Below are 12,095 nucleotides of genomic sequence, written 5' to 3'. Positions count from 1 at the left end.
AACTGTATTTCTTTATTTCTCAGAACTCAGTGGACTTCGTGTAGGTCTACTCCTGGACTCCCGCTTCAGTTCCATTGATCTCAATTTATCCTTATAACTATAGCGCACTGTGTTGATTAACTTGCTGAGAATTCTGTTGAATTGAAATGGGTGTTGAATTTTGTAAAATTCTTTTTCTGCATCTAAGCATATGACAATAGCTTCTCCTTTTTAGTTTGTTAATATGGTGAATTACATCGATTGATGTTCACGCGTTAAACCAACTTTGCATTCCTGGAATGAGTTATACTTGACCAGCATGAGTCATCCTTTCTGTATTCAGAGGAACTCAATTTGCTAAAACTAGATTAAGGATTTTGATGTCTCTTTGTAGGAGGGACACTGGTCTGTAGCTTTTTCTTATAATGTCTTTGATTTTCTTATCCAAACTTCTCTTGGTCATATTGTATCCTCTAGATGCCTTACAAATTTCTCAATTCAATTTGTTAATATTTTGTTGAGGATTCTTGTGTCTGTGTTGATGAGGGATATTGGTCTGTAGTTTCCTTTTTTGTAATGTCTTTGACTAATTTTGGTATCAGGGTCATCCTGACCTTACAAAAAGATGTGCTCCCTCCCCTTCTATTTTTTGGAATAGATTATGTAGATTTGGTATTATTTCTTTCTTAAATGTTTGATAAATTTACCAGGAAAACTATCTGAGTTTGAAACTACCAGAAACTCAGTGGTATGACACATTTATTTTCTTATGGTTCTTACTTAGATCAGAGGTGCAACGTGGGTCTCATGGGGCAAAACTCCGTGTGTGGGCAGGACTGCGTTCCTCCCGGAGGCTCCAGGGGAAGATCAGTTTCCTGGCCTTTTCCAGCTCCTAGAGGCCCCTGATTCCCAGGTCTTGGCCTGTCTTCCATCTTCAAAAGTAACGTTGAGCATCTCTCTGGGCTTCCATCCACACGTCTCCTGACCACAGCTGGGAAAGATTCTGTGATTTTAAGTACCCCTATGAGGACATTGGGTCCACCTGGTAACCAGGAAACTCTCCCATCTCAAAGCTATCCCCTTAGTCACGTCTGCAATAGCACTTTGCTCCCTGAGCTCCACAATCACCGGTGCAGAGGGTTAGAATGAGGATGTCTTGGATGGGCCAGCCTGCCTCCCACATGCGTAACAGGCTGCAGGTGGGGCGAGGGGGATACCAATGCTAGAGGCTAATATAGGTGGGACAGGTGGAGGCCCTAAACTCCCTTCCTGTGGGGACCCAGGGGTGGCACTAGATGGTCCAGGAGGCAGGTGGCCTGTGTTCCTGCAGACCCGCCCCTGTCCCCCCAGACTAGGCAACATCAGGCCTCCAGGGCCTGGACAGTTGGTGCAATTGTCACCCTTATTCATCATCAGGGCAAATGTGGAACACCCATTTTTGAGCTGAAACTCTTGGCCAAGTGTTGGTGGGAAGGAGACAAGTCTGTACCCCAAGAAGCCTCGTCCTGGTGGATCTCCAGGCAAACCCCTGCGCATGTCTCAGTTTCCCATATCTAGGAGGGGATCACTGACTTAGAGGGACTCTCCCACTCAGCCTGTGATTAGAAGCGAAGAGGTCAGCAAAGTTCTGACCCCTCCCAGGGCCCCCTAATGACTTGGTCATCAGGTTCTGACAAGACAGAGGACGGTTAGGATGGGCTTCCCCAGGCCGGCAGCTGGTGCTAAGCTTGTCTGATCTGTGGTAGAGACCGCAGGACCCGGCAGGGGGGCAGTGAGGGGACAGGGACATTGGGAGGGCAGGTTGGCACAGAGACTCCAGTCACAGGGTCTGAGCTGTCTGCCGGGCTCAGCTGGGCCTGGAACTGTATTTCTGTGTTTCCTTTTTTTAAATATACTTTTAATTTCAGAAAAAAAATTTTCTCTATTATTACCATCTCACCATGGTATGATTTATTCATTATAATTAATGACCCAATACAATACACTTTATTAATTAAAATCCCTGATTTATTAGAATGTGCTTATTTTTCCCCCGATGTCCTTTTCCTGTCAAAGGATCCTATCCAGGCCCCACATGACATCTAATTGTCTGATCTCCTTGGATTCTTCTGGGCTGTGACAGTTTTTTAGACTCCAGGCTCATGTTGTACCTTTCTCACCCCAGTCCTAGAATCAGCTCTTCCTCCCAGGACCCTGCTTCCTTTTTATGGAGATGCTGTTAGAAACCCTAGTCTGGGCACTGGTGAGCTGGTTGCTCTTGGGGTGTCCTTGCCTCTAGGCCCTCAGCTGACAGGACAAGCAAATGTGTGTCACTAACTGGTGTACAGACACATACGTGTAATAAACACCTTCATATGCGGCCACCTGTAACTTCAAACTTGCGCCTCCAGTTCTCGTCCCTCACCACAGGGGTCTCCCTGGCCTCCTCCCCTGCTAGTCTGCAACCTGCCCCCCGGCAGGCAGGGCCCAGCTCCCGCCACTCTCCAGCCATTCCCTTCACTGCTCACTTCCGGCGTCGCTATCGGATCGTCCCCCTGTACCGCTGTGGGGATTAACTCTGTCAGCGCATCATGCTCTGTGCTCTCCCTGTGTTTTCAGTCTTGTAATTGCCACTCATTCCCAACGTGATTTAGGTTGGCCCCTTTTCTCCGCACCCCCTCCAGGGAGCTTGTTTCACACCTTTGTAATACAGGTAGATATTTTGTCACCTTCTGTGTTTGTGTTTCTTTCTACTGCCAGGTGGTGTCCTATTGCAGGAACGGGCCACGGCATGTTTCTCCATTCACCTGTTGGTGGACTTCCGGTTGTTTCCTGCTTGGGCTGTTGTATATAAAGCTGCTGGATGCATTACTGTTTGAGTCTTTTTGTGGAGGTCTCTCTTTGAGCATTTCCTTGTACAAGGCTATTCCCAGCCCTTCTACTTTCCAGCTTCAGTCGCTTCTTCAGGGGATCCAGCCCCTCTTAGGGGCAAACGGTACTTAGATCCAAGATACAGGAGAAGGTGCTGCTGATCGCTCTTGGATGGAGCCAGAGAGTGTGTGTATGTGCACACGTGCACTCACATACACACACACGGCACACATGTGGCAGACACAAGTGCATGTGTGTACGCACAGAGCACAAGTGTGCACATAGACACATACATATGAACATGTGTGCGTGTGCATACACACATGTGTGCCTACACCACATCTATATTTCTATATCTATATTGAAATGTGAGCCTTCCCCAATCCCAAACCACAGTTTATTCCAGTGTCTCTCTCTTCATATTGGCCTGTCTGCTCTGTCATGTAAGGCAGATCTGGTTCCTGTCCTTAATTCATTGAATTTTTGGTCAGTCCCCCCTAGAGGACTCTGACCCCGACCTGGGCGAGCATAATCCCCAGCACCACTCCCCAACCAGAAGCATACCTGACCTGCCCCACTCCAGGCTTGGACTGCTCCCGTCAGAAGGAAAGGGAGGGGGAGGTAGAAGAATGGAAAGAACCTGAAACATTCTAGCCGAGGGGGTCCCTAAACCCGGGGCCACAGACTGGGAGAGGTCCGTGGGCTGTAAGGAACCGGGCTGCACAGGAGGAGGTGAGCAGCAGGCGAGCAGGCTGAAGCTTCATCTCTGTGTGCAGCCGCTGCCCATCGCTCGCATTACTGCCTGAGCTCTGCTTCCTGTCAGATCAGTGGTAGCCACTACATTCTCATAGGAGCACAAACACTACTGTGAGCTGCGCTCGTGTGAGGGATCTAGGTGCTGCTCCTTCTGAGACTCTAATGCCTGATGACCTGAGGTGGAGCGGGGGCGGTGATGCTAGCCCGGGGAGCGGCTGCCAATGCAGATTATCGTTAGCAGAGATGTTTGACTGTACAGAGACCATTATTTACTTGCAGACTCATGTCAAAACCCTATCAGTGAATGACAAGTGACAATTAAGCTGCATCTGGGTGGCAGGCTATAAAGCCATCCTCCCCGCCCTGGTCCACGGAAAAATTGCCTTCCATGAAACCGGTCCCTGGTGCCAAAAATTTTGGGGAACGTTGTTCTAGCCATGCCAGTGGGTATGTAGCGGTGTCCCTTCTATCCTGCAGTTTCCTGATGAGTAAGTAGGAACAGCATTTTGTCATATGCTTCTTCATCATTTGAACAGCTTCTCTGATAAACCGTCAGCACAAACTCATTGTCCACTTTTTAATGAGGTTGGGTGTCTTAGTGAGCTGTAAGGGTTTCTTCTCTTTTCTTCCCTCCCTCCTTCCCCTCCTTCTGTCCATCCTAAGTTTGGATATAAGTCCTTTGCCAGATATATGTATTGCAAATATTTTTCTTTCAGCCCGTGGATTGTACCTTTATTATCTTAACAGTGTCCCTCAGGGTGTAAGTTTTAAATTCCGACAACGTCCCATTTATCAATTTTTGAGTCCCCTCTGTCTTCCTCCAGGGTGTGATGATTTTCTGCTACGGTTTCTCCAAGATGTTTTATAGTTTTAACATCTACTTTAAATCTATGATCCATTTTGAATTAAATTGTGTATGTTATGAGGCAAGGGTCAAGGCTCATGTTTTCTCCTGCACAGATTTCACAATTGTTCCTGAAATACTTGTAAAAAAAAAAAAAGCCATCCTTTTTCTCTCTTAAAAATAATCAATCATTTATGTGTGGGTCTCTCTGGACGATTGTTTCATTGATTTATACATTATCCTGTGCTCTTACTGCACTCTCTTGATGACTGCAGCTTTATATTAAGTCATCAAGGTCTCAGCGTGTGACCCATAAGTGGAAACCAGGGCCATGATGCGCAGGTTTTTGTTGGAGACTTCCACAGTACAGAGCTGGCGGTCCCACTTTTCTTGCAGCTTGTCCGCCCAGAGCCTCTGGAGCCCCCTTACAGTCTGCAGGAAATAGAAGTCATCATTGCGGACACAGAGACCTGCAGCCAGGACTATCCCAGCCCAGGGATCCTGGGGATGCCTGCCAGGTGAGCCCGGGGGGGAAAGGCAGAGGATGGGAGCCCCCCCGGCTTCCTGGCTCCTCAACCAACCCTGAGGGCATCAGGTCTGCCAGGTGGACAGTATTTTGCTGCAGCCTCGTCCCTGCCTCTGTACAGAGCCTGGATGTCTCTCTCTCCCTCTGGACCTCTGACCCTACCCCATGACCCTCTCACTCCTCCTGGAAGAGCACCAGTGGCATGAGACCATGAGATGCATGCCAAGTTTGAAGGAAAAATAATTACAGCAGTCCTGGCTCTGTCCCAGTTCAGTGTCTTCTTCTGATGGGGAAACTGAGGCCAGGGAGGTGCAAACACCAGTCAAGGTCACACGCAGGGGTCTGCTGACTCAGCATTCCCCATCTACACTGTCCATTCCCCATGACAACTCCCACAAGGCCGGATCCACTTCATTTTTTTCCTTTTAATTATATTTTGTTGATTGTGTTATTACAGTTGTCCCAGATTTTCCCTCTTTGCCCCCCTCCACCCAGCCCCCCCACACTCACAGGTAATCCCCCCACCATTGTTCATGTCCATGGGCCATGCATATAAGTTCTTTGTCTACTCCATTTCCTATACTGTACTTTACATCCCCATGGCTATTCTGTAACTACTTATTTGTACTTCTTAATCCCCTCATATCTTCACCCATTCCCCTACACCCCTCCCATCTGACAACCATCAAAATGCTCTCCATATCTATGATTCTGTCTCTGTTCTTCTTCGCTTAGTTTTTTTTTAGATTCAATTGTTGAAAGATATGTATTTTTTTTGCCATTTTACTGTTCATAGTTTTGATCTTTTTCTTAAATAGGTTCCTTTAACATTTCACATAATGGTTTGATGATGATGAACTCCTTTAGATTTTTCTCGTCTGGGAAGCTTTTTATCTGCCCTTCAATTCTAAATGATATCTTTGCTGGGTAGAGCAGTCTTGTCTGTAGGTCCCTTCTTTTCACGACTTTGAATATTTCTTGCCAGTCCCTTCTAACCTGCAAAGTTTCTTTTGAGAAATCCGCTGACAGTACTATGGGAATTCCTCTCTAAGTAACTAATTGCTTTTCTCTTGCTGCTTTTAAGGTTCTCTCTTTATCTTTAACCTTTGGCATTTTAATTATAATGTATCTTGGGGTGGACCTCTTTGCATTCATCTTGTTTGGGACTCTCTGTGTTTCTTGGAGTTGCATGTCTATTTCCTTCACCAAATTAGGGAAGTTTTCTTTCATTATTTTTTCCAATAGGTTTCCAATTTCTTGCTCTTTCTCTTCTCCTTCTGGCATCCTTATCATGAGATTGTAGGAGTGCTTGAAGTTGTCCCAGAGGCTGCTTCCACTATCTTCATTTTTTTGGATTCTTTTTTCTTCTTGTTCTGATCGCTTGGGTTTTGTTTGTTTGTTTGTTTGTTTGTTTGTTTGTTTTTGCTTTCTTATGTTCAAATCCCTGATTCGATTCTCAGCTTCATCCACTTTACTGTTGTTTCCCTGTAAATTGTCTTTATTTCAATTAGTGTGTTCTTCATTTCTGACTGGATCTTTTTATGCTGTTGATGCCTAAATTCCTTGAGCATCCTATAATCAATGTTTTGAATGCTGCATCTGATAGATTGCCCATCTCCATTTCATTTAGCTCTTTTTTCTGGAGTTTTGGTTTGTTCTTTCATTTGGGTCATATTTGTCTCATTTTGGCAGCTTCCCTGTGTTTGTTTCTATTTATTAGGTGGAGCTGCTATGACTTCCTATCTTGGTAGTATGGCCTAATGTAGCAGTTTCCTCTAGGGTCCCGTGACAGAACCTCTTCTTCCACCCAAGGTGCTCAAGGTGCACTTTTTGTGTGGGCTGACTACACCTTCCTCTTGTTGACAGGTCAATGGGAGGGATTTACCCAGGCCACTCACCTGCAAGGGCTGGCTGTGACCACTGACCACCAACCTTTGCCCTCCAAGGAGGATCAGCTGTGCAGGGGCAGGGAGGTGGTGCTCCGATGTGGTCTGTCAGCCCCCACTTGTGTTCAACTGGGGCCACTCTGCATGAGCTATAAAGTAATATGAGATGTCTGCTACTTGTGCTGGGCTTGGAGGTTCTCAGGCAAAGCCAAGCTGTGAATCTAGACTTCTTGTTGCTAGTGCTGGACCTGGGGCCACTGAGCAAGACATACAGGGCTTTGGGGTTCACTGAGGCCAGCTGTTGCTTGTTTGATAGGATTTAGGAAGTTGTGAAGCAGGAGACCAGACCAGCCATTCATATGGAAAAGTCACAGTTAACAGTTGGCGTGGGCCTATAAATCGTGTGGGATAGAGTCAGGGGATCTCCTTAGTGGGGCAAACAGTGTTAGTAGCCAGGTTGATAGTCTCAGATATGGCACCTGCCTGCCAGCTCAGTGGCTCTGTGTGTGGGGGGGGAGGGGCTCAGAAAAGAGACAATGGCCTCTGCCCACCTTTCTGTCTGGGAGAAAACTATCCCCCAACTCTACCTTGATGCCAGGACACTTCAGGTCCTCCCTGTGTGCCACTGCTGCCTTTCAAGCAGCTACAGTGGTACTAGAGCTCAAACAGAGTGAGTCTAAGTCTGTATGTGGGTTCTTTAAGGGTAACTGTTTGGGACCCCAGGAGTTTCTTCCACTGACTCAATTCCCACTGGTTTTTGCATCCAGAAGCTATGGGTACTTATCTTCCTGGCACTTGTACCCTGGGCTGGCGTCTTGGTGTGGGCCTGGGACTCCTGGCTCCCAAGATATTGCTCCTGAATTTTTATCCCCCTCACATGGGTGTAAGACCAGCCCATTCTGCATCTGTGCCCCTCCTACCAGCCTGGATGGATGTGATTTCTTAAATTCTGTAGTTGTCAAACTTCTATTCAATTCAATTTCTGATATTCCTGAATGATGGTTGTCCTATATTTTAGTTGTAATTTTGATGTTGTGCAAGGAGGCAGGGCATGTTTACCTGGGCCACCATCTGGACCAGAAGTCCTGGATCTACTGCTCAGAGAGTCACAGCCCCAGTCCTGCAGTCGTAGAGAGACCTGCTCCCACATTCCCTGCCCCAATATGGACCAGTGGGCAGGTAAGGAGTGGGTGGGGCAGCCAACCTCGTCCTCTCCCTGAAGTGCAAGCGCACAGCTCCTTCCGGCAGCCATACTTTTTACAGAAATTGACATTCTGATTTCTAAAGTTAATATGAAAAGGTAAAGGACCTGGAATAGCCAAGATCATCTAGAGGAAAAAGAACAATTATGGAAAACTCATCCTTTCCAATTTTAATAATTAAGACAGTGCAGTATTGGGGAAAGATGTACACACTGATAAAAGGAATGGAACAGCCTAGATATGCATCCAGAAATTATCACTTGAATTATGACAGTAATGTCAATGATATTGAACAAATAACTGGTGGCCTTTCCAATAAGTGGTGTTGGATGGATAAGTGTATGGATAAAAGTGAACCTTGGGCCTGACTTACATTAAACACACAAATTAACTTGAGATGGATTTATATAAAATGTGGATGTTAACACTATTAAGTTTCTAGAACAAAACAGGAGAATATTTTCATCACAGTGGAATACTTCTTAGCAATGAAAAGGGAATGAAATACAAATCACAAAACAACCTAGATAATCCCCGAGTTGTTATGCCAAGCCAAAGAATTCAGGTGCAGCACATATGAGCCCTTTCATGTGAAGGTCTAGAACCACAAAACTAACCTCTGGTGATAAAAGTCACAGTGGTTGGCCGTCTGCAGGGTGGAGGGTGAAATCTTGCCTGGGAGGAGACGTGAGGAAACACCTCAGGTATTGAAAATGTTTTATGTCTTGTTCAGAGTGGTGGTTGCAAAAGCTTTACAATCACCAAAACTCAACAAACTGGACACTCAAGTTCTGTGAATTCTGTCTATGCCTGTTTTGTCTCAATTAAAGATACATACACAGAGGTGGCCAAAAGTAGGCCTACAGCTGTGAGTGCATGAAACAGAGTTTATTCTTGTATTATTATTTATTTATTAATTATTGTACTATTTATTTGTATTATGCAAACCTACTTTTGTCCACCCCTGTATGTGTGTGTATATATATGTATGTGTCTGTATATAGATATGTATTTCCAGTTTCCGCTCTGACATGTAAAGAGCTTTGAAGTTGTTGCTCTTGTCCTCACAAGAGAGGTGCAGAACAAGCTGAAAGTCAAATGAAGGCTCATCAGAGAATCAGGGTCACGGGGCAAACCAGTGCCTCAAACTGGAGAGACAGATGGACAGAGAGCCACTGCTGTCTGCACACGGAAGCTGCCGCAGAGCCTGGTCAGAGCACTTACAGGCTAATTGACTAATTGCTGGAGACAGAGCATGAGGAGCTTGAAAGTTAAAAATTCTGGGGACCCCTACTTCAATGATCTTTTTTCTCCAGGAACCACACCAGGCTCCTGGGGAGACCTGAGAAAAACTTCCTCATCTTCAGACAAGGGGAGGGAAAAAGAACCAACTGGAAATGCACCCAGATCCTTCCATTTTCTGGAACAAAAGCCTGCCCCTAAGGAAAATCACTGTATCAGACTTGAGGGAAGAACAAGTAAACCACTGGGCCCTGCTGGCCTTCCTGTCAACCAGGGTCTGAAGCCACTAAAAAACTGAGGTCTGCTTGTAGGGCTACAGAATTCAGTCCCCTCCCACCAAATCGCAGGGCTTCAGCATAATGACGGTGGGTTACACTGAGAGAGCAGGACATGGCATTCTATGCACCGGTAAGAAGGAGCTTCTGAGAAACCCAAGACAACAGGAGAGACAAAACCAGTCACCAGAGAAAACTGAAGTCTCACAAACAGTAAACAAAGCCCAGCTCCAGCCAGGTTAACATAAACCCTAGCTGCCTCAGTCTTATTGCCCAATACATTATATTGGTTTCCACCAAAAAATCATGCTAAGAGGCAAAGAAAACACAGTCTGAAGAGACAAAGCAATCAACAGAATCAGACTCAGATATGGTAGAGGTTTGGGAACTATCAGACAGAGAATTTATAATGACTATGATAATATGCCAAGGGGTCTTAATGGGAACACGAACACCATGCAGGAACAGTTGGTGATGTAGTCAGAGAGATGGAAATTCTTAAGGGTAAATCCAAAGGAAATGCTAGAGATAAAAAACAAAACAAAACATTATAACAGACATAATGTTATAATGTGAATGATAACAGAAGAACTCACATTCCACATCTTGCTGGAGTCCTGGATAACGCAGTAAGATAAAAATAAAATAAAATAAAATAAAATAAAGTAAAATAAAATAAAGTAAAATAAAATAAAATGTGTACTGACTGGGAAAGAAGACATAAATTGTCTCTGTTCAAAGATGCCAAAGAACAGACAAAAACTCAACAAAGTTCTGGAATTAATAAGGTGCTATATAGCAAGGTTGCAGGATATAAAGTTGATATTACAAATTCAGTTGTTATATACCAGTGAAGAATTGGAATTTGAAATTAAAAACAGTATTCTTCACATTAGCATCCCCCAAATGAAGTACATAACAATAATCTAACAAAATATGTATAAGATCTATCTATATAACTCTTCTGAAAGCAAGGATCTAAATAAATGGAGAGATATTTAAGTACATGGATATCTTGACTAGAAAGAGACATGAGGAAACATTTCAGGTAATGAAAATGCTTTATATCTTGTTTGGGGTGATGGTTACAAAAGCTTTATAATCACCAAAACTCATCAAGCTGGACTCTCAAGTTCTGTGAATTCTGTGTACACACACACAGGGGTGGGCAAAACTTTGTCTTCCTTCCAGACACATGGATAGGAAGACAATATTATTCAGTTATCATATTTCCCCAACTTGATCATAGATTCAATACAATCCCAATCAATACCCTAGCATGTTATTTTGTGGATGTCAACTAGCTGATTCTAAAGTTTATGTGAAAATGGAAAAGACACAGAAAAGCTGACATGATATTGAAGAAAAAGAACAAAATTGGAGGACTGACATTATTCAACTTCAGACTCGCTACAGATCTGTAATAAGATTGATGGAAGAATAGACATATAGATCAATAGACCAGAGAGAGCCCAGATATAGAATCAACTGGGCTTTGACAGAAAAAAAAACAAAAAAAAAAAAACCAAAGACAATTCAGTGGAGAAAAGATACTCTTTTCAACCAATAATCATCAAAACTAAATATCCATATGCAAAAAGAAATGAGTCTTGACAAAGACGTTTCACAAAAATTAATTCAAAATGGACCATACACCTAAATGTAAAATGCAAAACTATAAAACTTCTAAAAGATAACATAGGAGAAAATCTAGATGGCCTTGGGTTTGGTGATGAGTTTTAGATTCAGCACCAAAGGTATAATCCATGAAATAAAAAATTGATAAGCTGCACTTCATAAAAATAATAAAATTCTGTTCTGTAAGAGATAATGTTAACAGAATGAAAAGACAAGCCACAGAGTGGGAGAAATTCTTTGCAAAGCACATACCCTATAAAAAACTGTTATTCAATATACAAAGAACTCTTAAACCTCAACAATGAGAAAGCAGGCAACCCAAGTAAAAATCGACAAGGAGGGGCATGAAATATTTCATGCCCTGTGTGAGCTCCAGGAATCCTTCGGCCCGCTTCAATCAGATGATTCTGGTCCCTGACGTCATCCCTGAGGACGATCGGGAGGCCAGTGGGCATGCAGGCTGCTCAGAAGCTCCATGAGGGAGGAGGTTGGCAGGAGGCCCCAATGTCCAGGGGACCCAAGGGAGAGTGGAAAGACGGGGTGGTTGACGGGCAAGGTGAGGAGGCTGGAGGCAGGGGTGGTGAGGCCTGACTGGGGGAGTGTCCAGGGGAAGCTGGCACCAGCTGCTTGTTATCTCACTGTCCCTTCCAACTGCCTGTCCCTCTGTTGATGGTACTCAGATCCCAAGATAACAAGATACCATTGTGATAGCAGAACTGCTCGGATAACACCCGGACATGCACATGCGCATTGCTGGACCTCAAATCGGGTGGCCCATATGGGGTGGGGGCACCAGGGTAAGGCTGTTTGGTGCTGTTCCCTTCCAAAGTTGACAAGGGGGCCTGTGTCAGACCCTCCCTGGAAGGGAGGTGGGGAGGGCTGAGCCCAGCTTGTGAA

This window comes from Pteronotus mesoamericanus, unplaced genomic scaffold (genome assembly GCF_021234165.1).
Source record: "Pteronotus mesoamericanus isolate MK-2021 breed Mesoamerican mustached bat unplaced genomic scaffold, CSHL_Meso_final scaffold_167, whole genome shotgun sequence".
In the NCBI taxonomy this organism is placed as follows: domain Eukaryota; kingdom Metazoa; phylum Chordata; class Mammalia; order Chiroptera; family Mormoopidae; genus Pteronotus; species Pteronotus mesoamericanus.
This window is presented reverse-complemented; position numbering follows the sequence as displayed.